Genomic DNA, 27,504 nt, shown 5'->3' on the forward strand with positions numbered 1-27,504 from the left:
AGATGACACCACACAAAAGATCCCTAGAGAGATGTAGCCTAATGGTCAGTGCATGTGTGTGTGTGTGTGTGTGTGTGTGTGTGTGTGTGTGGTTGGAAGGATGAAGAGCAAAGGGTAGGAATAGATTGATGTGTAAGTTTCTTATATTTCCTAAAACAAACACTATCAATATAAACAAGGAGCCAGTAAAAATTATAGAACTGCTTTGTTTCTAAATATGATCTACATAGGGTGGAGGTATCAAAATGAGTTCCATTTCACTTCTGTTTGAATGCTAGTTTGTATATCCAAGGAGCAGAAAAACTGTAAAAGCCAAATTTCATAAGAGGGAGCAGAACTTGTTTCAGGTGTACAAACAAACAAAATCTTCCTTTAGTTTCTCAAAGGCTGTAAGGGCTGGAGAGGGCCAGATCAACCACTCACACAGGAAAATGAAAAAGGCAAGACTCCACAGCCACTGGAACTCAGGGTGCCCTGTTTATCCAGCAGGAGCCCCAAACACATAAAGTACAAACATCCAAGGGTACTGCTTTTGGACTTCTCCATTTGAGAAGAGCTTTTACAAAGTAGTGTCTATGTCAGGGCAGGTCCCAAGTAAAGACTTTATAGATTCCTTTTTGAGTGAATTCATTGCTCTCCTCTTTGATTTTCCTTCCAGTAACTCCTGGCAGAGAACAAATACTCTCACTGGATATTTTGCATTCCAGAAGCACTGATGGCTCTTTTACCTCCTTGCTCTTTATAACCTCATTGGATTAAACATGGCACCTCCATATGGCCTCAGATAAACTAAGGCAGTGGGCAGAACCATGAAAGATAGAAAGTCTCTGTCTAGCCAAATGTCCCACCTGAGGGTTTCAGTCCTGGGGAGGTTCACTATGGATTCAGTGAAATTGAAAAATGACAACAGAACTTTCTTGAAGTCAAACGGTTTATAGCCGTCTTTATTCTCACAGCAGTAGGTCAAGCACTAGAATCACATCTGCAAAGGTAATGCAGAAGGATACAAAGAAGAAAAGAAGACAAGTGCTTCAGAGAAGGGGAGTAGTGGGATTTAGGTCCTTGTGGAAGAAATGACAGAACGGAAAGAAATCATAAAACCCAGCATGAAATGCAGAGTGACAGTGTGTGTATGCAAACTTAGGGCAGGAACCTTAGCAGGACCCAGCAGCTGCTTTCCTCTCGGAGGTTCTGTTTTAAGACAGAAGGAGCAGGGAGGAGGAAAGTGAACATTACCTTTAGCTACATAACCTCTTCAAAAGGGATTCTCTCCAGAACAAGGAAGGTGCAAGGGAGATGTGTGTGTAAATGAACTAACACTTTGTAGGCCTAGAGAGCATCTCAGGCCTCAGACATTGAGGCTGAAAGAGCTGATGCCTTCTGCCTTTTGCCATTATTTTGTGAGATAGCCAACTAAGATAGGAATTTTGGATAAAGCCTAAAAGCATAATAAAAGCATAGTCTATGCAGGGCCAGACAGTAATTTATACTATTAGAAAGCTTCCCAGATTCAAAATCTGGCAGATTGGGAAACTGACTTAGTCAAGACCCAGAATCTGGTTGGAGTGAACTGAGTTACTGGGGAGACATCACCCTGGGGAAAGCAGAGTGGGAAGGGTGAAGCTGTGGGTGATTAGGCAACGGGATGAGGAGCAGTTGAGGTTAGCAAAGTAGGGAGGGATTGAATATGAATCTTTAAATACAAATAGGATTTGGATACTGGGTAGGAAGGATGTGTCAAGCTCCTCATTTTTCCTCTGCAACCTCTAGGTACAAGGAAATACCAGAATCCTGTATATTTTAAGGGAAGTGAGCCAAAAACTTTTGTGCCACAAGAAGATCCCACTCGTTTTTACCCAACCTCCGTTGGGTTTTGAGAGCATCAGGGAGATTTCCATACCTGAGCTCTTCAGGGCGCACCCAGGTGCTTGATTTTTGCAGGAAGCCACTCTTCCAATCCTAATGCCTGGCTGGTGATGGGAGTAGGTTAGGGAGAGAGTAGAGGTGGGATCCACTGGCTGCTTTTGGCTCCAGTATGTGAAGTACATTTGTAAGTCACTGGCTTTTAACACTGTTCAAGAGTGCCAAAGAGGTTGATAACTTAATGAATTCACTATGTACTAGACTGCCAAAAAAAGATTTGCAGGTGTTCAGATAGTTCAGTTGGCACAGCATCAGACCTTTAATCTGAGGGTCTGGGGTTCAAGTCCCTGTTTGGGCAGCAGGTGGGGGTGTGGTTTCCTTACCGATGTCCTCACATCCAAGAAGTATTTACTTTTCTCTGCTGGCCTTTCGAGGTCCCCACAAAGGAAAGCAATTAGTGACTGTATACCCATCAAGACAACCTAATGAATTTGAGAAGTATAAATACGTGGAAGTAAAACAGGTAAGGTGATTGCATCCTGGCCTCTTGGTGTGAGGAGAACCTTCACTTATCTTTTCTTGTGTAGAGATGGTAGGTAGTACCTTCCACTAAGCTAGAGGAAATGCAGGCTCTTCCTTTCCGCTTGCTGATGGTTGTCATCTATCTGCTTTAAGATGTAGTCTTGTGAAGGAGGTGTTTTGAAACCATAGCGGTTCCTGAGGCTACAGATCTGTAGGAATCTCTGATTGGGACACTTTAAGTATTACTATTACTTTTTATGCAGCTACAGAGGAGAGGCTCTGTAGGTAGTGTGAGAATGGAAAAGAGTTCACCGTGATTTGAAGATGGAGAACTTATTAATGGTATTTGTGGAAAACCTTTTAGTGAGCTAGAGTGATCTTGGGCTGTGGATTCATTCCAGATAGCATAATGTTCCTGGAACTCCCTTAGAAATCCCAGTGAATGTTTAGAAATCCAGGTGAGGTTATTGCTATCTCCCTTCTGTCCTCCTCTGCCAATATTGGTGATATTAACAAATATATGTACACATATACATATATAATATCATTTATATAAATTATATGTGCACACATACGCAGATACGTTGTCACCCATCAAAAAGTATTCATCCATTAACTGTCCGTGGACTGTTTAATTTCATTCTAACAGTAGCTAAAAGTAAATGCTGAATTTAGATTGAAATGAGATTTTGTCTTACTTTAGAGACTATACTGTCCATTACTTTTTAACACTGTCATAGAGGCTAAAAGCCATCTTGGAAAAATAGAAAGGGAAGAAAATACTTTAGTGTGATCAATAATATACATTTAAAGCCACAGTCATCATCTTACTTAAAAGAATAATTTGTTTGGATAGTTGGGAGGAACAGTAATTACACAGGGGAAAAAAAGAGAAACCAATATTGAAAAAAGAAAGGGCAATATTATACCTATGTTCTGATAGTATAATTTGGTATATCAGGAAAGAAACAGAAGCAGTTAAAAACCCATATAATAAAGAAAGATCATACAAAGGCCAAATAGGAAATATATACAGTGTGTTAGTTATCTATTGCTGCATAATAAATTGCTCTTTTATGACCTAGTCTCTGAAGTAAAACAACTTTCTGCCTCATTTGAATCATTAGAAGAGAGTTTGTAAGGGAAATTAGTCTCCTCTTCTTGAAGGGAGGAGTATTAAATAATTTGTGGACATTTTTAAACCATCATGACCACCGACAGTCAAGTAGAACATAGGAAAAAATGTATTTGTAATTGTTATAAACATATAAACTAATAACAAGTTAAATTAAAATATACACAAGCTATATAAATAAAGCAATATTATCTTCATGAGGGATAGATGTATATATTGTAGTGCATGGAGAGAACATCCTGTTCTTAGACTAGAATGCTTAGTATTTAAAAGTATCTGTTCTCCCCATATTAGCCTATTGCAATGTGTTCTTTCATATACAACAACAGTAACTGCATTATTCAAAGCAGTAATAGTAGTATAACTCCGTTCAGCTTCCTGGACCCAAATCCAGTATGTGTATGTGTGTGGAAGGGGGTCTTTCCCACGCATAACTCCAAGCAATTCTCAACACTGGCAGGGTGTTGAAGAACTCAACTCAATTCTGACGCTACCTGCCCAGAGACAGCACCAGATTCCCCAGGTTAAGGAATCCATTCTACAAGACTGCCCTCCACCCCCACTCCAGATGCCAGTCCCAAGCCCCAGGCTGTTAGTGTGCTTCTGACCTACCAGCTACAGGTTGGTTCCCACGACCTCCCCCTTAGGTTCTATTAATTTGCTAGAATGGCTTGCAGAACTCAGGAAAAGCACTTAGATTTACCAGTTTAATGAAGGATGCCATAAAGGACACAAGTTAACAGCCAGATGAAGAGATACATAGGGCAAGGTCCCAAATAAAGAGCTTCTATCCCATGGTGCTTGGGGCCTGGCTCAGTGACACATGGAGGTGTTCTGGTTCCCCCAGCATAGAAGTTCTCTCCTCAACAGAGAAGCAGGATCCAAGAGAGTGATAAGCTCTTCTTGGCTTTTTGTGAGGGCTTCATTGCATAGTCATGATTTACTAAATTATTGGCCATGGGCTGATTCAGCCTCCAACCCCTGCCCTTCACTGGGGATTCCAAAAGTTTCTCATTGACATGACAAGATACCTATTTCACCTTTAAGACTCTGCAATGTTTTCAGAACTGTGGATGAAGACCAAATATACCTGGAAAATATATATTTGGTCATATGAATTACCAAATATGTATTTCTTTTCACTCATTATATTGCAGTTACAAATTAAAAAATCTCTCCCAAAGTCAGATATAATTAGTATTGAAAAAATATCAGTAGAATCAGTTTTAAGGGAGTTCCAGGAACATTATGCTATCTGGAATGAATCCACAGCCCAAGATCACTCTAGCTCACTAAAAGGTTTTCCACAAATACCATTAATAAGTTCTCCATCTTCAAATCACGGTGAACTCTTTTCCATTCTCACACTACCTACAGAGCCTCTCCTCTGTAGCTGCATAAAAAGTAATAGTAATATTTAAAGTGTCCCAATCAGAGGTTCCTACAGATCTGTATTCTCAAGAACCACTGCCCAAACAGGAACTTGAACCCTGGACCCTCAAATTAAACACCTAGCACTCTACCAACTGAGCTATCCAGGCCCTTATGGGCTTTTTTTGTCAGTCTAGTACATAGTGAATTTGTTAAGTTATCAATTTCTTTGGTGCTCTTGAACAGTGTTAAAAACCAGTGACTTACAAACGTACTTCACATACTGGAGTCAAAAGCAGATATTTCCCTTAGTAGATACAGATCATATTATAAATCTACAATAACTAAACCAAAATGGAAATGAATAAAAAAAAAATGGAAATGAATTAGAAATAGATCAGTGCTATTGCTAAGAATATATGGGGACTAAATACATGTAAACTTTTAGTTGTTTTTTTTTTTTAAAGACATACCATTTGCTGGAGTCAGTTTGCCTGGGTTCCAGTCTCAGCTCTGCCATTTACTAGTCATGTGACTTTGTTTGGTCTCTCATTTTCTCAGCAGTTAAGATAACCATAATACCTACCTCACAAGGTCCTTGTGAGGGTTAAATAAGATAACACAAGGATAAAATAATCCAAAATTCTTAACCTGGAGCCCCGTGGTCCTCAATGGAGTTCGTGGATAGATTTCAGAGGTTTAAGAACTTTGTATGGAAAAAAATTACAAATTTATACTTCCTAACCTCTAAATGAAATTTATTACTCCTTTTATTTATGAATACAGGCAGCAACCACAAAATATTAGCAGCATCTGTGGTTTGCCATCAACAGAAATCACAAATGTAGTTAAATTCATCACTAGTTGAAATTAGGATAGTTGTAAGGCCAACCACTAAATCATATGTTGTTGAATGTACCTGGTCAACCATTGGACAGCTCTCCAGCTGCTAGTCATCAGCCATGAAATGAGAAAGTCTCCTGTTCTCACATTAGTGAACCAGACGTCTACATTGCTTTTCAATAGTTCTGTCACAATCATTTATTGATCAACATAGAAAGATAGTGAGTAATTTTCACTATCAACATTTTGCAACACCGAGCGACTCAAATGAGAATTTTAAACTCTTGTAAGGTAGTACACCCTTTTTCTAACAAAGATATGCATGCTATGACTGTAAAACAGGCAGGCTCAAACAAAAGTGACAGTTGAGAAAGCCCTTCAATTATGTTACTTAAAGAAAATTCCTATTAGTGCTAAAAGATTTTTCCAGTGATATGGGTCATTCACAATATTTTTCATTTTGTTGCTCACTGAGATTTCTTTTTTAATTTGTTCCCTTAGACTATATTGTCTGTGAACAGTGATTATATATTTTTTGCTTTCCAATCATTTAAACATTATGTTTTTATTTTGCTTGATTGCAAATTATGGCTTGTATTTTGTTTATATTAATTTATATTGTTTATATTATGGCTTACTATTGTTTTTTATATTAGTTTATTAATGGGGTAAATTATAGTATATTAATATAATATTATACAGCTACTAAAAAAGATATGCTAGACTTTGGAGATACAGAGGTAAATAAGACAGTTCCTAAAATGAAGGAATCCATAACTTTGTGAGGCTGAGAGAAATCAGAATAAGCTTGAGAAACTTAAAAATACATATGACAATATAATTCCGTTGTTAAAAAAATGAAACTCACAAGCACACACATACACAGGGGAAAATACTGGAATCACATACAACAAAATGTTAACAGATTTTTTTTTTAAGTAGTGGAATCTATCCTGGTTTTTATTTCAAGCTTCTTTCTTATCTGCATTTTTCCATAGTTTAAGCAAGGAACATCTATTTCTTTTAACGTAAGGAAACAAAACTATAAAAGTTATCCTGAAATCAAATCTCTCCAGAGCTCACAATATTTATTTGGTCCCTTGCTAGTTCCTGCAAGGGATTAAACTTTGGTAAGGAAAGAAACAAGAAACCAAGAACCATACATAGCACAGTGTGACAGAACCATAGAACCATTACAGTGGTTAAGAGTGGGCAATCTAGAGAGTTAACTCATCCTGGAGCTTGCATGGGGTGGTAGCACAAAGGATCATGGATTAGCAAAATTGATTTTTAGAGGTTATAAAACATAACTTAGAATGCCACCTCTGATAAAAAAAAATAAGCAAAAGCATACTAATGTTCTTGGGAAGCACTGCCCAATATAATGTGAGCGACAAATGCCAACCACATAGATAATTTAAAATTTTCTAGTAGTCATATTGAAAAAAGTAAAAAGAAACAAGTGAAATTAATAACATATTTTATTTAACTCAGTATCTAAAATGCTATCATTTCAATAAGTAATATAAGTGTATTACCTAAATACATTATGTTCTTTTTTTCATACGAAGTCTTTGAATCTTTGTGTGTGTGTTTTACACTTACAGCACATCTCAAGTCAGACTCATCATATTTCAAGTGCTCAAAATTCACATGTCCTATTGGCTACCATATTGGACAGCAGAGTTTTAAGAACTAATGCATTTGAATAAACAGAAGAAAATATATAGAATGTACAAATTAAAGCAGTTCTGTAACTCACACTAAAATCTGTACGCAAATTTTCATAATTTTCATTCACTTCTTTGAAGCTATGGTCAGACACTGGTAAATGCTACTATATAAGGTTATCTGATTTTTTTTGATAGGGTGCTAATATTTCATACTCTATCACCCTTTTCCTTTCTGATACCTCAAAACTAATATTTTTTTGTGAATATTATAAAATTGTCTTCTATCCAAATCATTCACTTATAAAATAAGGATGCATTAAGATTTGAGAAGACTTTGAGAAGCCATCTGGCCTTCTACCAGTGGATATTCCCTCCATTACTTGCTTTATGCAGAAAACCATATTTAAGTTTTCCAAGTCTGTGGTCTTATTTCCACAACTCTTTAAATCCTGCTGTTTTAGAGAAATTACTTTGCAATCCACTGGGAAGAGAAATCCTTGTGTTCACAAGAAAATCAACTTCAAAAGGTTGAGAATATACTTTTAAAAAGCTATTCAGGTATGTCTATGCTTTGAAAACAGAATGCGTAAGAGTAAAAAGATAAAATATATATTTGAAAATAGAGTAGATATACTTATTTTCAACAAAGGAAATTATAAACAAGGTTAAATTCACATCTGAAAGGGAGTCCAGATTTACATTTGAAAAAATAGCAAGTCAATATCTGTCATGGAAAAAAAAGAAAAGTAAAACAATTTCTAGTGGGGCTTTAGACTCAGTATTATTTTTATTTAATTATGAAGGAACTTTGTTCTCCCAAGTAGTTATACATATATATATCTGTTAGATCAAGCTTGTTAATTGCACAGCTCATATATTCTATTTATACTTTATTTCTTTCTGCTAGGTCTAAAATTACTTGGCACAGTGGGTTTTGATTTCTCATTATGGGTGAAGGTGGACTATGTAATAATTGTTGTGGTATTTAATAACATAAAATATGGTTAGTTATCTGGAAAAAAAATGTTGATTCTATAACCCTGAACATAGAGCAGGATGAATTCCAGATGGCATTTGAGATTTATAGAAACAACTTTTAGAAGCACTTAAAAAAAAGCAAGTAAAATTATTTATAACTTTGGAGTGGGAAGGCCATTCAAACTGTGATTCAAAAATACAAAATTTTAATAAAATTTTGAAAATTTTGATTTTAAGAGTTTTTGAAAAAGTGGTAAAAATACATGTAATTTTTCTTTAGTATATTTACCTTTTCCTTGCTTTCCAAATGTTCTCGAAAAAATGTGTTATTTGAATAATCAGAGTAAAACAAAACAAAACCTCCTGTACGACAAAGTAAAAGTCCACAAGTAAAGTCAAAGATGAATTTCAGACTTGGAAAAATAGATTTACTATTCACACCACAAAAGGGAAAATTTCCTTATGTCACTCAGTATAGGCTTGATTATGATGTGAAAAAAAAAACTACGAATCTCAGTAGTTTTATTGCCTTAAACAATAAAAGCTTTTTCTTAGCACAGTACATTTTTTCCTCATTGGTTGGCTGATGGCTCTTCTCCCCAGTATTCTCAGTCTGGAATTTAGGATAATAAAGTAGTGTAGGGGAGGAAAAAAACTTTTTAGATTCTGTACCTGGGAGCATGTGAATTAAATTGACAAACAAACAGATTAGCAAAAGGAAAAACAAATACAAGTTTATTAATGCATGCATCATGCATACACAAGGAAATACTATATAAAAAGTAACCCAAATGGATGGTTAGAACCTGGGTTTATATAGCATCTTAACAAAGAAGAATAAATTTGTAGAGAAGTGACAAAATAAAGGAAAAGGATTTTATGTCTTCAAGGGCAGCAAACTGTGGGAAGGTTATTATATGGGGAAAACTGATGAAAAGTAAGGTTGTTCGTGTAGCACCAACTTTCTATTGTTTCATGGTCAAAAATGTTCCCAGGAGAGGGGTCTTATGGCAATCATTCCTCAAAAATGTCTGCTTCTACTTAGATAAAGGAAGCTCTGGAAAGGCTTGTTTTTGCATCTGTTGATTCTTATTTGCCTCTAATTCAAAACAATCTTTTTGCCAAAATGATATATTTTGAGGTGGCATAGTTTGATTCCCTGCATTAGCTTCTATCTAGAATACTGTCAGTTGCATTTCAGAGGGAAAGTGAACCATGGAGAATCATGCATGAGCCTTTAAAGTTCCAAGAGAGAAGTGACTTGCATCAAGTTATTCATCTTTCATGGGTAAGAATGGTCACACCTAACTTCAGTGGAGCAGAGTAACATGTTTATAACATGTATCCAGAAATGAAAAAGGAAATATTTGGACAAATAACAATTCCTACACTCCCATATACATAAAGAAAACCTACAAATCAATTAGAAAAATACCAAAGATTTAACAGAAAATTTGGCAAAAAATATGAAAAGACAGTTCACAGAAGGGAACTACAAATGGCTCTTAGATATATGAACTATATGAGAAGATGCCCAAATTCACTCATAAGAACAGAATTGCACATTAAAGCAACACTAATTATGAAGCAAAATTGGTCATCACTTGGTAATTAATAAAGCTGAGTAATGGATACATGTAAATTCATTATAATATTCTTTTTGCTCTTATATATGTTGAAATACTCTACAATGAAAAGGGAAAGGAAAAATTACACTTATGAACTCACATGAAAAGAAATGGAAAACAAAGTGAAGGGTTTGGAGAGGGTGGATGGGGAAGGAAGGAAAGGGATTAAAGGGCACTATAATTAGCAATCACAATATAGGTGGGTGGGGGGAAGGCAGTACAGCATGGAGAAGACAAGTAATGACTCTGGCATCTTGCTACACTAATGAACAGTGACTACAATTGGGGGCTTAGGACTTGATGGTATGGTTTAATGTTGAAACTACAGTGTTGTTCATGTGGAGCCTTCATAGGATTGTGTATCGATGCTACTTTAGTAAAAAGAAAGAAAGAAATAGAAAATATGAATAAGTGTATATCTATTAAATACATTGAATCAATAAACAATAATCTTCCAAAACAGAAAGCACAAAGACCAAGTGGGTTCACTGGAGAATTATACCAAACATTTAAGGAAGAAATTATACCAATTCTCAACAATGTCTTCCAAAAGGTAGAAGAAGCTGGAATCATTAATAATTCATTGTATGATGTCAGCATTACTCTAACACTGAAACCAGACATTCCAAGAAAACAACAATCAAATATCTCTCATAAACATAAAGCAAAAATCCTCAAAAAAATTAGCAAATCAAACCCAACAGTGTATAGAAAGAATCATACATGATGCCTAAGTGGGATTTACCCAGGCACACAAAGCTGGTTCAACATTTGAAAATCAGTTAGTGCAATCCATTACATCAACAAGCTAAAAAAGAAAAATTACATGACCATATCAATAGATGCAGAAAAACATTTGACAAAATCCAAGTCTCATATATCATTAAAAAAAAATACTGAGTATCTACAAAAATCTTACATCTAACATCATACGTAATGGCGAGAAATTTGAAGCTTCTGGCTATGAAAAGTAACAAAGCATGTATGTCTCCTGTCACCACTCCTTGTCAATATCATATAGGAAGTACTAGCTGATGCAATAAGACAAGAAAAATAAAAGGTATACAGAAAGAAGGAAGATACATTAATACATCATCACCCAAAGTCCATAGTTTACATTTGAGTTCACTGTTGGTGCTGTCATTTTGTAAGTTTTGGTAAATGTATATGGCAGATATCCCCCATTACCTATCACACATAATGGTTTCCCACCAGCAATGAATGAGAATTCCTGTTTTTCCATATCCTCTCCAGCATTTGGTGGTGTCAGTATTCTGGATTTGGTCCATTCTAACAGGTGTGTGTGGTATTTCCTTGTGTTCACTTGCATTTACCTAATAACATATAATGTGGATCATCTTTTCATATGCTTATTTGCCATCTATATATCTTCTTTGGTGAGTGTTCAATATTTTAAATGAATTGTTTGTTTTGTTATTGTTGAGTTTTGAGAGTTCTTTGTATATTTTGGATACAAGTCCTTTACCAAATATGTATTTTGAAAATATTTTCTCCCAGGCAATGGCTTGTCTTCTCATTTTCTTGAAAGTGTATTTCTCAGAAGTTTTTAATTTTAATGAAATCCAATTTATCAATTACTCTTCATGGATCGTGTTTTGGTGTTACCACTCTTTTGAAGAGTCGCTATTTTCCCCTATACAATTTCTGAAGCGAGAGGCAAAAACCGTGCGCCTGCGGCTGCAGTTTCAGATCAAAGAAGAGCCTTCAGTGCATCCTAGCTGTGCAGTTCCCCGCAGGCCCAGAACGGCTTAGATGTTCCCCTCTTGGTTCTTTCTTTCCGCACAGTAGCTTTGCGGAGACTCGAAGCAAGGTGGCGGGGAAGAGAGGCTGGCACGTGGAGCATAGGAGGGAAACAAGGAAACTCAGTCTTCTTAACTCTAAGGTTCTTAAATCTAAGATTCATGAAACCAAGGTTCAAGCAAAACTGCTCCAGTGTCAGGTGGGCTAGATAGTCTTTGGTCTAGCCATTACCTCTGGAGACAAAGATCCAGATTTTTAACGTTTTCATCAGTTTTACAGTTTTCTTCGAGTAGGATCAAGTTAGGAGCAGCAGTTGCAAAGATTGTTTTGACCCTTCAATTTACTCAACTACGAGGAATTTGGTTCGCATTATCCAAGAGCCTTTCGCTAGTAGACCATCCTTCAAAAGGTCCTGAAAAATCCCTAATTTCTCTGCCTGTGATTTAATTTGGCCAACGGGAGAAGGAAAAATGGTGCTGACGCTACCAAAATTGTGCTCTGTTCTCAGTAACCATAGGAACTGGATGTTGTTGGTGCGTTTCGGAAGGAGGCTACGCGAATGTTATTCGAATGAGACTTTGGGTATAATTTATTTGCAAAGACGGCCACTCCAGTTGAACACAAGATAACCATAATTAGACCCAACGCTTTGAGCTTTTTAATAGGACAGGAACTCTAGGAAAAGGCTTCATCTGAGAATGTAGCTCAGTGGTAGAGTGTATGCTTCGCATGTGTGATGCTCTGGGTTCGATCCCCGGCATCTCCAAAGTTACCTTTTATTCCCCCTACCAAATTCAGCCTCTGGCCTGGAATTGTTAAATAACCCATTTTAATTAGTCCTTTTCGTCATTACTTTTCCTTCAAATCGAGCTACTTCTCTTTTTTATGTTCATTTTTATTTAGTTAACTAACCAACCACTATATTCCCTGCTCCCTGGAAACTTCCCTGGGGGTGTTTTATTACTCAGTGAGCAATACAAAGTGAAGGAGACAATATAGAAGTGAATTTATCCTAAGAATGTATCCAGGGACAGGGAATGCAGCTGCAATACAAAAAATGACCTCTCATCCATTCCCACTTTCCAGTGGAAAATAATCAGTAAAAAGAAAATATCTCTTGGTAATTTTTTTTTTTCCTTAAAACTTAATTCCTCCTCACCTCCTCTCCCTTTCCTCCCTGTTCCCCAGCCGAAATAGGACTGGTCTCAGTCCATCTTACGGGGGTGCTCTTTGTGGAGAGTGCTCAAGTTTTCTGTTATATTCATCTTGGGGTGCAGTTTCTAGCAAAGCTTGTGCACATGGCAAGCTTATCAATTTTTTAAATTGATGGTCAGTTATATTATGAATATCCCAGCCAGTCAATCCATAAAAATGCATATATATTTTAGCTATAATACATGGTTAATATATTTGTATAGCTAATATATATGTAATATGTAATAGTTAAAACATGGTGTTTTTTTCTGGCACATGCACAAAATATGTCTGGAAGAATACAAATGAGAGGCATAGAATTGGTTGCATGGAGGGGAATGAGTGGCTGAGGGGTAGGGTAGTAGTCATATTTCATTTAGACTTTTTTTTGTACCATTAGTCTACAATTACATGGTAATGTTTTTAGGGGGGGGAAGATAGTATGCTTTTCTAGTATTGAGTTGCTTCTTAGTATTAAAGGGTCCACTATGACCATAAGAGGAATTTCTTCACATGCTGTAATTACAAACCTACTTACCGTTTTATTTCTCACTGAATCTTTGGCTTAACTAAAGTTCCCTATATAGAAGACCTGGTCATGGTTCAGTGCAGGAGGTTTGGGAAAGTAGGAAAGGTTGGAAATAGCCATGGAAATGGAAGGCAGAGTTGGTTCGAAACTCATAAAAGATTGCCTGACAGCACTGGGGATCCAAGTGAAGTTGCATTCTGGACAACTGTAATTAAATGATTTTTTTAGGCTTATGTGATCTTTCTATTGTAGTTACATTCATTCCTTGATTCAGTTGAGTGCTTTAGAATATTGATAATGTAATAACAGTTCTTTATTTTTCCCATTCACATTTAAAAATACACTAAAAATGGCAACATGTTTTTCTCTGCCCTTATTAAGAGGGAATTCAATAATTTACTTAACAGGTATTTGTTGGGTGGTTTCTTTATGTTAGTATGTAACTGCTTAATTAAGGGATACAGCTAAGAGTCAAGTGAGGGACAGGCAATATATAAACAATATTTGCAACTCTATTTCATAATTACCATATTGGAAGTTCATAAAGATACACTGGAATACAGAAGAGAGTAGGATAATCTCTTCTTGAAGTAGGTAAGGGAAAGTTCACAAAAGAAGGGATATTTGTAATGTGTATTAAAGAATAAGTAGGAGCTTTGCATCTGGAAATAAGGATCATAGTTATTCTAGTTATAATAAATACCATGCATGTGGCATGAAGACATGATACGAAATGTTGGAAAATTTAGGTGGTTTTTTAAGGCTGAATCATAGGATGAGATAGGTAAATGTAGGAAACGATGCAGGAGATGTAGGATTTTGAACTCTATTAATCAGTGTTCTTGGTTGCAAAAAGTGAACACTAACTATGGTTAAATCAAATGGAAGAGAATATCTACTTAGCCAAGTTTAGATCAGTGTCAGATGCCCAGGAAAGGAAGCATATGACTCTAAAAATGCCAGATTCCCTAAACGTAATAAAGGAGTGCAGCCACAAAGGTGAAAAAAAATGTTCCCAATGACATTTCCTTATGTGTGCCTTCCTAGAAGACTCAGTGGTATAAGGAAACAATGAGGCATTACAGACAAGAGATTATCACATCAGATTTTAATTATACCAAGTTAATTCTCTAAATAATGTGGAAAATGGTGGTGAGAGGAGATGAGAAAAGACTTGTTCAGTTATTATTGCAAAAGTCCACAAGAGTTGTGGTGGGGACCTTCACAGTGGACTAAGTTTCAGAACACAAAGACCTGTCCTATGACCATTCCTTAGGAACCCCAGAATAAGGGTGGTCAGAGGATTGACCTCTCCCAGGGGCCTGAACAATAGGTACAGCTGATTTTTGTTCCCAAGAGATTGAGATCCAGCAGGATTCATCTTAAGGATGAAGCTAAATTCTAAGAGCCCTGCTGGTCCTAATCTTTTAATTTCTTAATCAGCCATTACTATTCACCCATTTTTCAATGCCAGTGGGATCTTTTGGACTGTGGGGAATGTTTAATGTACTTGGAAACTATTTGATCATCTAAACTCACTGTCTCACAAACTTGCTATATCAATTCACCACTCCAGACATAAGCCCTCCAATTCTCCACCCTTCCCTGTAATGTTTTTAGGGGGGTATGTACATAGCCTGTGTCCTTATATCTCAATGACATAAACTTGTAATTTGTTTCTCCTGAATATTTCAGCTCCTCTCTTTGTAGGTCATATTTCCAAATTACTCTCAACCACTTTACTGAATTTTCCTGCATTAACTTAACCCTGGGCCTCTTTAGTAACATGGCTATTTCAAGCAGAAATGACACATTTTTCAACCTCAGGATCAGGAGGTGGTTTGGTACCTCCCTGAGGCACAGTATATGTGCTCAAGAAATATTAGCTGCTATTATTATTCATTGTATTAATATCAGTATTATTTCTCTAGAGCTGCCACAAACTTAGTGGCTTAAAACAACATTCACAGTTTTAGACTTCTGGAGGTGAGAAGTCTGAAATGGGTTTCACTGGGCTAATACCTACATGTTAGCAGGGCTGTGTTTCTTCCATGCTCTTTGGAAGAATTAGTTCCCTTGCCTTTTCCAGCTTTTAGAAGCTGCTTGCATTCCTTGGCTTGTGGCTTCTTCCTCTATCTTCAAGGCCAGCAGAACAGCACCTTCAAATCTCTCTCTGACTCTGATTCTCCTCATTTTCTCTTTCACTATAAGGTCCCTTGTGATTACATTGGGCCTCCCTGAATCATCCAGAATAATCTCTCCATCTCAAGATTCTTAAATTCATCAGTCTTCAAAGTCCCCCTTGCCATGTACGGTAACATATGCACAAGTTTTGGAATTAGGACATGGACATCTTTGAGGAGGGGAGTGCATTATTTTGCCTACCACAGTATCTCACAATCAAATTCTAATCTTCTATCTTTTCTGGCAACTTCATCCAATTATTTCCATAACTTTTGTTTTTCTACTTAATTGAAACTTGTTTCCTTAACATTTCTTTATCCATTTGAATCTTCCGTTCCTACCTTCTTTCTGTATTGCTTTAGACAGAGTGTTCGTATCCTCCCCCAAATTCCTATGTTGAAACCTAATCTTCAGTGTGAGTATTTGCAAGGGAGGCCTTCAGGAGATGATTAGGTCATAAGAGTGGAGCCCTTGTTTCAATTGCGGTGAATTGATATATATGACCTGGATTAGGTCATAGTCACGAATGGAATTAGGGTCCATATAGACCAGACCTCAGAGAGCTACCTCACCCCTTCCTCTATGTCAGCACACAGCAAGAAGATGGCTGCCTAAGCCAGGAAGTGAATTCTCATCAGACACTGAAACTGGGAGTACCTCGACATTTACTTCCCAGCCTCTAGAACTGTGAACTTCCCCGCCTCTAGAATTTCTTTTGTTTATAAACCACCGGGTCTGTGGTACTCTATTATAGAAGCCTGAATAGACTAAGATACATATCCAGTTTAGATTCCTTGATCCTTCCCTTCAACCACATTTTGACAATATCCTCAGACTCCTTTTTCATTCTGAACATCCTTCTTTAGAAGCCTAACTGTAGATGAGTCTAAATGTGTCATATGCACTGTACAAAGACAGCTGGGTACTGCTAGAGAATATCACACTGCTACGATGATTAGTGCTGTTCTAAATATTAAGTAGGCCTTCAATGCCTGGTCTAGGAGGCCTGTGCCAGAATCTCCCCTGCCTTCCCAGCCATCACAAGGTCTGGGGAACTCAAGCTGCTATTTATTCCCTGCTCATCCATTCAGAATAAAAGCAAAAAGGTCGGGTGATGGCTGTATGCTCTTCTGGAATGGATCAACAAGGCAGTACTCACCATCTCCTCCTACAAAGGGACTCGAGTTGGTGTCATCTTCAGAGAGGAGAGAAACTGTAAGTTTAGTGGAATTACTGTGACCTTATGTCACTTTGGGTCTGGATAGGACTTCAGGGAAGTTTAGTCGAACCCTTTATTTTAAAGGCAAGTAAACTAAAGCACAGACAGGGGAGGTGATCTGTTACCTTTAACGTTATTCCACTCTCCTTCTGTTGTTCCCTAATAGGATTTAAAGTAGATAATTCAAAAATTCTTCACTTTCTTGGAACATCTAATCCTACTATTTGTCCCTTCTGCTGACTTTGCCTCTTAATTTAAACATAAAAATGTCATCAAATGCCATCATCTTCACCAACTTAAAAATTAAGCCTATATAGATAAAGACAAATATCATGTGATTTCACTTATTTGTAGAATCTAAAAACAAAACAAAACAAAATGAACAAAATAGCAGTAGACTCATAGACACTGAGAAGTAACTGGGAGTTCTCATGGGAGAGGATTGGAGTGGGTGGGTGTGGAGAGTAAAGGGGATAAAAGGGCAAAAAAATGTTCAATTATAATATAAGCTGGTCATGGGGATGGTAGTACAACATGGAGGATATAGCCAAAGATTCTGTAACATCTGCCTATGTTGTCAGATAGTAACTGCCCTAGTTGGGGTAAGGACTTAATAATATGGGTAACTGCTGAACCACTGTGTTGTATACTTGAAATCAGTATAAGATTGTATATCAATAATACTTCAACAGAAAACATTGTATGTGTATCAATCCTTTTTTAATTTCTGTCTGCTCAAATGGAAGACATACCCCTGTCTCAGTGCTACTCAAACTTGAATGTCCATACAAAATCACCTGTGAATTTTCATAAAAGGAAAATTTCAGAGGTCTGGAGTAAGGCCTGAGTTTCTGCATTTCTAACTAGCTCACCCATGATGGCAATGATGCTGGTCGCCATGCTACATGTTTGGTGGTAAGACCTGCACCTGTCTAGGGTTAGTCGTCCAGCTGTGCTCAGAACATCATGTTCTGCTTCACAGGCACTTGCTCTATCAGTTATCCCTATTCTTTCTCTATCTACTGGCTTCTTCACATTATCATTTAAAATGGTTCAAGTTTCTTCCATATTAAAATCCTCCCCTGGCTCCATGTTCTCTCATTTAAAAATTTTTTTAATTAAGGTACTATTGATATACACTCTTATGAAGGTTTCACATGAAGAAATAATATGGTTACTACATTTACCCATATTATCAAATCCCCACCCATACCCCATTGCAGTCACTGTCCATCAGTGTAGTAAGGTGCCACAGATTCACGATTTGCCTTCTCTGTGCTACACTGTTTTCCCCGTGACCCCTCACACCATGTGTAATAAACATAATACCCCACAATCCCATTTCCCTCCCTCCCGACCCACCCTCCCACACACCTCCCCTTTGGTAACTGCTAGTCTCTTCTTGGAGTTTGTGAGTCTGCTGCTGTTTTGTTCATTCCCTTTTGCTTTGCTATTATACTCCACAAATGAGGGAGATCATTAGGCACTTGTTTTTCTCCACCTGGCTTATTTCACTGAGCATAATATCCTCCAGCTCCATCCATATTGTTGCAAATGGCAGGATTTGTTTCTTTCTTATGGCTGAAATAGTATTCCATTGTGTATATGTACCACACCTTCTTTATCCATTCATCTATGATGGACACTTAGGTTGCTTATATATCTTAGCTACTGCAATTAGTGCTGCGATAAACACAGGGGTGCATACGTCTTTTTGAATCTGAGAACTTGTATTCTTTGGGTAAGTTCCAAGGAGTTGGACTGTGGGGTCAAATGGTATTTCAATTTTGAGTTTTTTGAGGAACCTCCATTTTGCTTTCCACAATGGTTAAACTAGCTTACATTCCCACCAGCAGTGTAGGAGGGTTTACCTTTCTCCACATCCTCGCCAGCATCTGTGGTTCTTAGTCTTTTCAATGCTGGCCGTCCTTACTGGTGTGAGGTGATATCTCATTGTGGTTTTAATTTGCATTTCCCTGATGATTAGTGCTGTGGAGCATCTTTTCAGGTGTCTGTTGGCCATCTGAATTTCTTCTTTGGAGAACTGTCTCTTCATATCCTCTGCCCATTTTTTAATCAGGTTATTTGCTTTTTGGGTGTTGAGGCATGTGAGTTCTTTATATATTTTAGATGTTAACTCCTATTGGATATGTAATTTACAAATATATTCTGCCATAATGTAGGATGCCTTTCTGTTCTGTTGATGGTGTCCTTTGCTGCACAGAAGCTTTTTAGCTTGATGTAGTCCCATGTATTCATTTTTGCTTTTGTTTCCCTTGCTCAAGGAGATGCATTCAGGAAGAAGTTGCTCATGTTTATATTCAGGAGATTTTTGCCTATGTTGTCTTCTAAGAGTTCTATGGTTTCAGGACTTACATTCAGTTCATTGATCCATTTTGAGTTTACTTTTGTGTATGGGGTAAAACAATAATCCAGTTTCATTCTCTTGCATGTAGCTGTCCAGTTTTGCCAACATCAGTTTTTGAAGAGGCTGTCATTTCCCCATTGTATGTCCATGGCTCCTTTATTGTACATTAATTGACCATATATGGTTGGGTTTACATCTGGGCTCTTAGTTTGTTCCATTGGTCTATGGGCCTGTTCATGTGCCAGTACCAAATTGTCTTGATTACTGTGGCTTTGTGGTAAAGCTTGAAGTCAGGGAGCATAATCCCCCCAGCTTTATTTTTCCTTCTCAGGATTGCTTTGGCTATTCGGGGTCTTTTGTGGTTCCATACGAATTTTAGAACAATTTGCTCTAGTTCATTGAAGAATGCTGTTGGTATTTTGATAGGAATGGCATTGAATCTGTAGATTGTTTTAGGCAGGATGGCCATTTTGACAATATTAATTCTTCCTATCCATGAGCACAGGATATGTTTCCATTTATTGTTATCTTCTTTAATTTCTCTCATGAGTGTCTTGTAGTTTCCAGAGTATAGGTCTTTCTCTTCCTTGGTTAGGGTTATTCCTAGGTATTTTATTTTTTTTAATGCAGTTTTGATTGGAATTGTTTTCCTAATTTCTCTCTCCGTTAGCTCATCATTAGTGTATAGGAATGCAACAGATTTCTGTGTATTAATTTTGTATCTTGCAACTTTGCTGAATTTGGATATTAGATCTACTAGTTTTGGGGTGGATTATTTAGGGATTTATGTACAGTATTATATCACCTGCAAACAGGGACAATTTTACTTCTTCCTTGCCAATCTGGATGCCTTTTATTTTTTTGTTTTGTCTGATTGCAGTGGCTAGGACCTCCAGAACTATGCTGAATAAAAGTGTGGAGAGTGGACATCTTTGTCTTGTTTCTGATCTTAAAGGAAAAGCTTTCAGTTTCTCACTGTTAAATATAATGTTAGTTGTGGGTTTGTCATATATGTCCTTTATTATATTAAGGTACTTGCCCTCTACACCCATTTTGTTGAGAGTTTTTATCATGAATGAATGTTGAATTTTGTCAAATGCTTTTTTGGCATCTACGGAGATGATCACGTGTTTTTTGTCCTTCTTATTCTTGATGTAGTGGATGATGTTGATGGATTTTCGAATGTTGTACCATCCTTGCATCCCTGGAATAAATCCCACTTGGTAATGATGGATGATCTTTTCGATGTATTTTTTATTTCAGTTTGTTAATATTTTGTTGAGGATTTTTGCGTCTATATTCATCATGAATATTGGTCTCTAATTTTGTTTATTTGTGGTGTCTTTCTCTGATTTTGGTATTAGAGTAATGCTGACCTCATAGAATGAGTTTGGAAGTATTCCCTTCTCTTCTACTTTTTGGAAAACTTTAAGAAGGATGGGTATTAGCTCTTCTTCAAATGCTAGATAAAATTCAGCTGTGAAGCCAGTTGGTCCAGGGATTTTGTTCTTAGGTAGTTTTTTGATTAGCAATTCAATTTCATTTCTGGTAACTGGTCTGTTCAGTTTTTCTGCTCCTTCCTGGGTCAGTTTCAGAAGGTTGTATTTTTCTAGAAAGTTGTCCATTTATTCTAGGTAGTCCAATTTATTGGTATATACTTTTTCATAGTATTCTCTAGTAATCATTTGTATTTCCATGATGTCTTTTGTGATTTTTTCCTTTTTCATTTCTGAATCTGTTTATATGTGTGCATCCTTTTTTTTTCTTGATAAGCCTGGCTAGCAGTTTATCTATTTTGTTGATTTCTCAAAGAACCAGCTCCTGGTTTCTTTGGTTCTTTCTATTGAATTTTTCTTCTCAATTTTATTTATTTCTGTTCTGATACTTATGTCCCTCCTTCTACTGACTTTGGGCATCATTTGGTCTTTTTCTAGTTTCTTTAATTGTGAGTTTAGACTGTTCATTTGGAATTGTTCTTGTTTCTTGAGGTAAGCCTGTACTGCTATATGCTTTCCTCTAAGAACTGACTTCACTGTATCCCACAAGTTTTGGGCTGTTGAGTTGTTTTTTTTTTTTTCATTTGTCTCCATATATTGCTTAATCTCTGTTTTAATTTGGTCATTGATCCAATTTATTGGTCCAATTTATTGGTATATACTTTTTCATAGTATTCTCTAGTAATCATTTGTATTTCCATGATGTCTTTTGTGATTTTTTCCTTTTTCATTTCTGAATCTGTTTATATGTGTGCATCCTTTTTTTTTCTTGATAAGCCTGGCTAGCAGTTTATCTATTTTGTTGATTTCTCAAAGAACCAGCTCCTGGTTTCTTTGGTTCTTTCTATTGAATTTTTCTTCTCAATTTTATTTATTTCTGTTCTGATACTTATGTCCCTCCTTCTACTGACTTTGGGCATCATTTGGTCTTTTTCTAGTTTCTTTAATTGTGAGTTTAGACTGTTCATTTGGAATTGTTCTTGTTTCTTGAGGTAAGCCTGTACTGCTATATGCTTTCCTCTAAGAACTGACTTCACTGTATCCCACAAGTTTTGGGCTGTTGAGTTGTTTTTTTTTTTTTCATTTGTCTCCATATATTGCTTAATCTCTGTTTTAATTTGGTCATTGATCCATTGATTACTTAGGAACATATTTTTAAGCCTTCATGTGCTTGTAGGCTTTCTTGTTTTCTTTGCATAATTTATTTCCAGTTTCATACCTTTGTAGTCTGAGAAGCTGGTTGGTACAATTTCAATATTTTTTAATTCATTGAGGCTCTTTTTATGGCCTAGTATGTAATCTATTCTGAAAAACATTCTATGTACACTTGAAAAGAATGTGTATTCTGTTGCTTTTGGGAGGAGTGTTCTATAGATGTCTGTTAGGTCCATCTGTTCTAATGTATTGCTCAGTGCCACTGTTTCCTTACTTATTTTCTGTCTGGTTGGTCTGTCTATTGGTGTGAGTGGTGTGTTAAAGTCTTCTAAAATGATTGTGTTGCATTCTATTTGCCCCTTTTATTCTGTTAATATTTGTTTCACATATATTTAGGTGTTCCTATATTGAGTGCATAGATATTTATAATGGTTATACCATCTTGTTGGACTGATCCCTTTATCATTATGTTATGTCTGTCTTTGTCTCCTGTTACTTTCTTTGTTTTGAAATAAATTTTGTCTAAGTGCAGCTACTCCTGCTTTTTTCTCTCTATTATTTGCATGAATTTAATTTTTCTATCTCATCACTTTTAGTCTGTGTATGTCTTTGGGTTTGACATGAGTCTCTTGTAGGCAACATATAGATGGGTCATCTAGTTTCTTTATTCATTTTGCAACTCTGTGTCTTTTGATTGGTGCATTATGTCCATTTACATTTAGGGTGATTATCAATAAATATGTACTTATTGCCATTGTAGGTTTAGATTTGTGGTTGCCAAAGGTTAAAGGATTGCTTCCTTACTATCTAGCAGTCTATCTTAAATAGCTGATTACTCTATTTTAAGCACAGTCTAAAAGTACTTTTGTTTTCTTCCTTTCTTCTTCTTCCTCTGTCACCCTCTATGTATTAAGTGTTATATTCTGTACTTTTTGTGTATTCATTAACTAACTTTGTGAGTAGTTGATTTAATTTCATATTTGCTTAGTAATTAATTGGTCTACTACCCTTACTGTGGGCTTATTTTCTCTGGTGACAGCTATTTACTCTTAGGAACATTTCCATATAGAGCAGTCCCTTTAACATATCCTATAGGGATGGTTTAGTGGTGGTGAATTCCCTCAACTTTTGCATATCTGGAAATTGTTTAATCCCTGTTTCAAATTTAAATGATAATCTTGCCAGGTGTAGTATTCTTGGTTGGAGGCTCTTCTGTTTCATTACATTTAATATAGCATGCCATGACCTTTTAACCTTATGGTTTCTGCTGAGAAGTCTGCTGATAGTTTTATGGGGTTTCTCTTATAAATGATCTTTTTTCTCTTCATGGCTGCTTTCAATACTCTCTCTTTGTCCTTGATCTTTGCCATTTTAATTATTATATGTTTTAGTGTTGTCTTTTTAGGGTTCCTGTGTTTAGAGATCTCTGTGCTTCCATGACCTGAGTGTCTATTTCCTGCTCCAGATTGGGGAAGTTTTCAACAATTATTTCCACATAGATACTTTCTATCCCTTTGTCTCTCTTCTTTTTCTGGTACTCCTAGTGTTCCATTTGGATTGGTCACACAGCTGTCTTATTATTCTTTCATTCCTAGATATTCTTTTTCTCTCTGTTCCTCAGATTCTTTGTTTTCTTGTTCTCTAATTTCTATTTCATTTACTATCTCATCTACATACCCTAATAGAATTTCAAATCCCTCCATTTATATTTCATTTAAGGTGCTGTATTCTTCAGCTATGAATTGCTCCTTTTCATGATTTCTCTTTGTTGAAGTCCATTCTGAGACCTTAAATACTTTTCTGTAAATCTTTGAGCTTGTTTATTACTTTTATGTTGAAATCTTTATCAAGAAGATTGGTGAATTCAGTTTCACTAAGCCTCTCTGTTGTTTTTTCTTGCAGTTTTGTTTGGACCAAATTCCTCTGCCTCTTCATTTTTTTTTAGTGTTTCCTGTGGAATAATAACTTTGTGGAGGAGGCGCCCTCTAGTGCCCAGAAGCTCAGCTTCCTGTGAGGGAGCCCAGCTATTGACGTGCAGTGGGTGTGGCCCCTTTCTCGCTTGCTTGTTGTCATATGATTTCAGGTGGGCTGTATGGGCCATCAGCTGATCATGGGAACAAGGAGAATATTTGTAGCTGTGCCTCTGGAGACGCCCTGGACAAAGCCTCCCTCCCTCTGGCCTGCCCCAATGGCAAGGGCTGCAGGTGAGCAGTGAATGGCCCAGGACTGGTGCCTGCCAGGAGGAAAGAACCTGGCTGGGAGGGTTTCCTACCTTCCTGACTGTAACATATGCCCCCTACTGCCTGGTCATGTGGGCCGTAACCACAGGGATGAGCCTCCGTGCTACACCTCTGGAGCTGCCACAGATGGAGCCACACTTCAGTCAGCCTTCCATGACGGGGGCAGCAGGCGAGTGGGACTGGTGCCTCCTGAGAGGAAGGAGCAGCAGGCTACATACAGCAATGGGGAGCCTCCATGCTGCTGTTGCCAGCCAGGGCGATGGAGTGTCTGCGGCTCCTGGAAGTTCCCAACCTGCTGGGCTGAGAGTGCCCTTTATCTTGAGCAGAGAGTTCTGTGTAATCTTTGTCCCTCTAGTGCCACTCTCACTGCTGGGAAGTCCTTCAAACTGCCCACTTTTCTTTTGTTTTGGGGGGCCAGTAGTGTGTACCTGCTCTCCACAAGTGGCTGGAACACTCTCTGATTGTTCTCCCCATCTTTGCTTTTGAGCCCCGCTAATCTCCAGAGCACCGCATACTGTGGTTTTGTGTTCCCAGAACAGATCTCCAGGGCCAGGTGTTCAGCAGTCCTGGACTTCTACTGCCTCCCTGCTCTGCTCCTCTTCCTCCTACCTGTGGTCTGGGGTGGAATGAGGGCTTGGGTCCCACCAGATCGTGGATTTGCCACTTTACCTTTTATGTGAGGTCTTCTCTTCTTCCCAGATGTAAGCTCTCTGTTCTGTCTTCAAGTCGTTTTCAGGACTAGTTGCATTTGCTATATTTTCATGTTTTATGTGATTTTAGGAGGAGGTTTCTGCCTTGCTTCTTATACCATCTTTTTCCCAGAATTCCAAAAACACTTTTAACAATTGGTTTACAAACAGTTCTTTTGAGATAAAAGTACTGTTTTAAATACATTTTTGAAGTTTTTCAAAAAATTTTTTTGCAATAAAAAAGTTATTCTTGCAAAAAGTTCATCAGCTATTTGCTTCTTGTTTATACCTGTACTGTATCTATTCAAATGCTCTTGGTTAATTACTTTCACTGTGCTCTTACAGTATTCTCTATTCTTCTTTCATGTCTACTTTTATGTAGGGACTTCCAGGAGGCATATGTGACTCCAAGCTTGCCTTTATAGGGCTATCTGTTCTACTCTAAGTCAGAATAAGTGCCAATAAATATTTTCATTTAGCCACTTTCAGAGTTAAGGTCTTTGGCAGGACTGTCATGCAATTTAGGATTATCATGTTACTTACTCTGCTTTGTATAATTATTTTAAGTTTTATATTTTGTTGTTTAACTTTTGTAAAAGTGATGTACCCAGTAAGGGGATGATCTTCAATATGGACTATATATGGGATATGCCTGAGAGTTTCTCCCTCCTAACCTTCCTTGTTAGTCAAATGTGGCCTTAAGTGATTTCCTACTGCTGACTATTTCCTTCTGACGTGGGACATGACAGCTAGGAAAGGTCCTTCCTGGCACTAAGGGACAAAATCACTAAAAAGAGAAAACCTGACCCTTGATCAGCAATGCTTTTGGAGAAAGATTTTGATCAAAAGGGAGGAATAGGAAAATTAATAAAGGGAAACGTCACTGACATGGCATTTGGAAGTCTAGAGGGGAAGCTCTTGTGTCCAGCACTCCTTGTAAATCTCTGATCCCACTGGAAGAGGTAGGCACTGTACTGTTTAGCTACTTTACTACTGAGCAGGAAGAAGAAGGCTTCTGCCTTCCACCTCCCTGCAACAGCCCAGTCAGTGAGAATGTCACAACTCAGCCAATGAAAACCCACAACATATGAGACCGGAAGTTTACTTCTAGTAAACTTCAATCAATTAACTTTTTGCTTAGAAAAGCCCTCCCAAATCAGCCATTCTCCTCTATAGAAGAGTATCCTTTCCTCTGTTCTCCAGACATGCCTATGGTTTGCCATAGCTTGCATGTCCCAGATTGCAATTCTTTGCTATTCCTGAATAAACCCATTTTTAACTGACTTTTATTTATTTATTTTTATTAAGGTATCATTGATATACAATCTTATGAAGGTTTCACATGAGCAATATTGTGGTTTCAACATTCACCTGTATTTGTTCCCCCCCCACACACCCCATTGCAATCACTATCCTCAGTGTAGCAAGATGCTATAGAGTCATTACTTGTAACTTAATTTTATTTTTAAGGTTAACAAATGAATGTATCACATGCAGCCAGAATTATCTTTGAAAAATACATATCACATTATGTCAATTTCCTATCTAAAGTCTTTAATTTCAGTTAGGATATTTTCTGCTTCAAGTAACAGAAAAACTGACCATCAGTAGTTCAAATAACAACAGTACATATATTGCACATAACAAGATGTCTGAAGGACGGATTGATGAAGCAATTCAACAATATTATCAAGTTTCTTTTCATCCTTCCATTCTGCCATATTCAAGTGTCAGAGTATCTATCTTTCTCATGATGAAAGCATCTCCGAGTTTATATCTTCTCTTCACAAGAGTGTTTTAAGAAGGAAAGTAAAAGCAAAGGCAAAAGAGCATTTCCCCAGCACATTTCTCTTTTATCAAGGGAAATATTTTCCCCAGAAATCCCTCAGGAAGGATTGCACTTATGTTACATTGGACAAAACAGTGTCAAACACCTGTTCCAGACCACCTGATGTGAAAAAAGAAATGATTGTGAAAAAAACTGATTGAGTACAATCAGTGAATTAAATACATTTTCTCAGTGAGGACAGTTCCACTTGGACATTTGTGGGAGTTGGTTGTCATAAAGACAAGGGACTGCTGTAGGCATCTAATTGGCATGGAGAAGCATATCTTACAAATGTACACAGCAGTTCCTCATAATAAAGAGTTGTCATGTATCTTGCAAGATTTTCACACGGGCCCTGGGAAATTAATACAGATGAAAAACCAAAACATACAAAAAAAACCCAAACAACCTGTTAATAGTTTCTGAACCTTTGTTTTATGTATAAACACAAAGTTCTTTTTTCTGAACATTTTTCATATAGAATGGATAATTCAGGGATATAACTACTTTGAAAACTGTGGAAATATTATACTTTGCTAGCAACTTTACTAATAATTGTTTATCATATTGAAAAATTAGTTTGCCAAAGTGGGCACCACTCTTGGCTTTAAACATCCAATACAACAAATTTGTGCCTTCGTTTATATTTGTTTCATTAACATTGTTTCTTTTTTTAATTTCAGCTTTATTGAAGTACAATTAACATAAAATTATACAATATTTAAAGTGCATATAATGGGTGATTTGATAAATGTATACGTTGGAAAAGAATTCCCCCTTCTAGTTGATTAACACATCCACCACCACACATATTTATCTTGTGTGTGT

Source organism: Manis pentadactyla, chromosome 16, assembly GCF_030020395.1.
Source record: "Manis pentadactyla isolate mManPen7 chromosome 16, mManPen7.hap1, whole genome shotgun sequence".
Taxonomy (NCBI): domain Eukaryota; kingdom Metazoa; phylum Chordata; class Mammalia; order Pholidota; family Manidae; genus Manis; species Manis pentadactyla.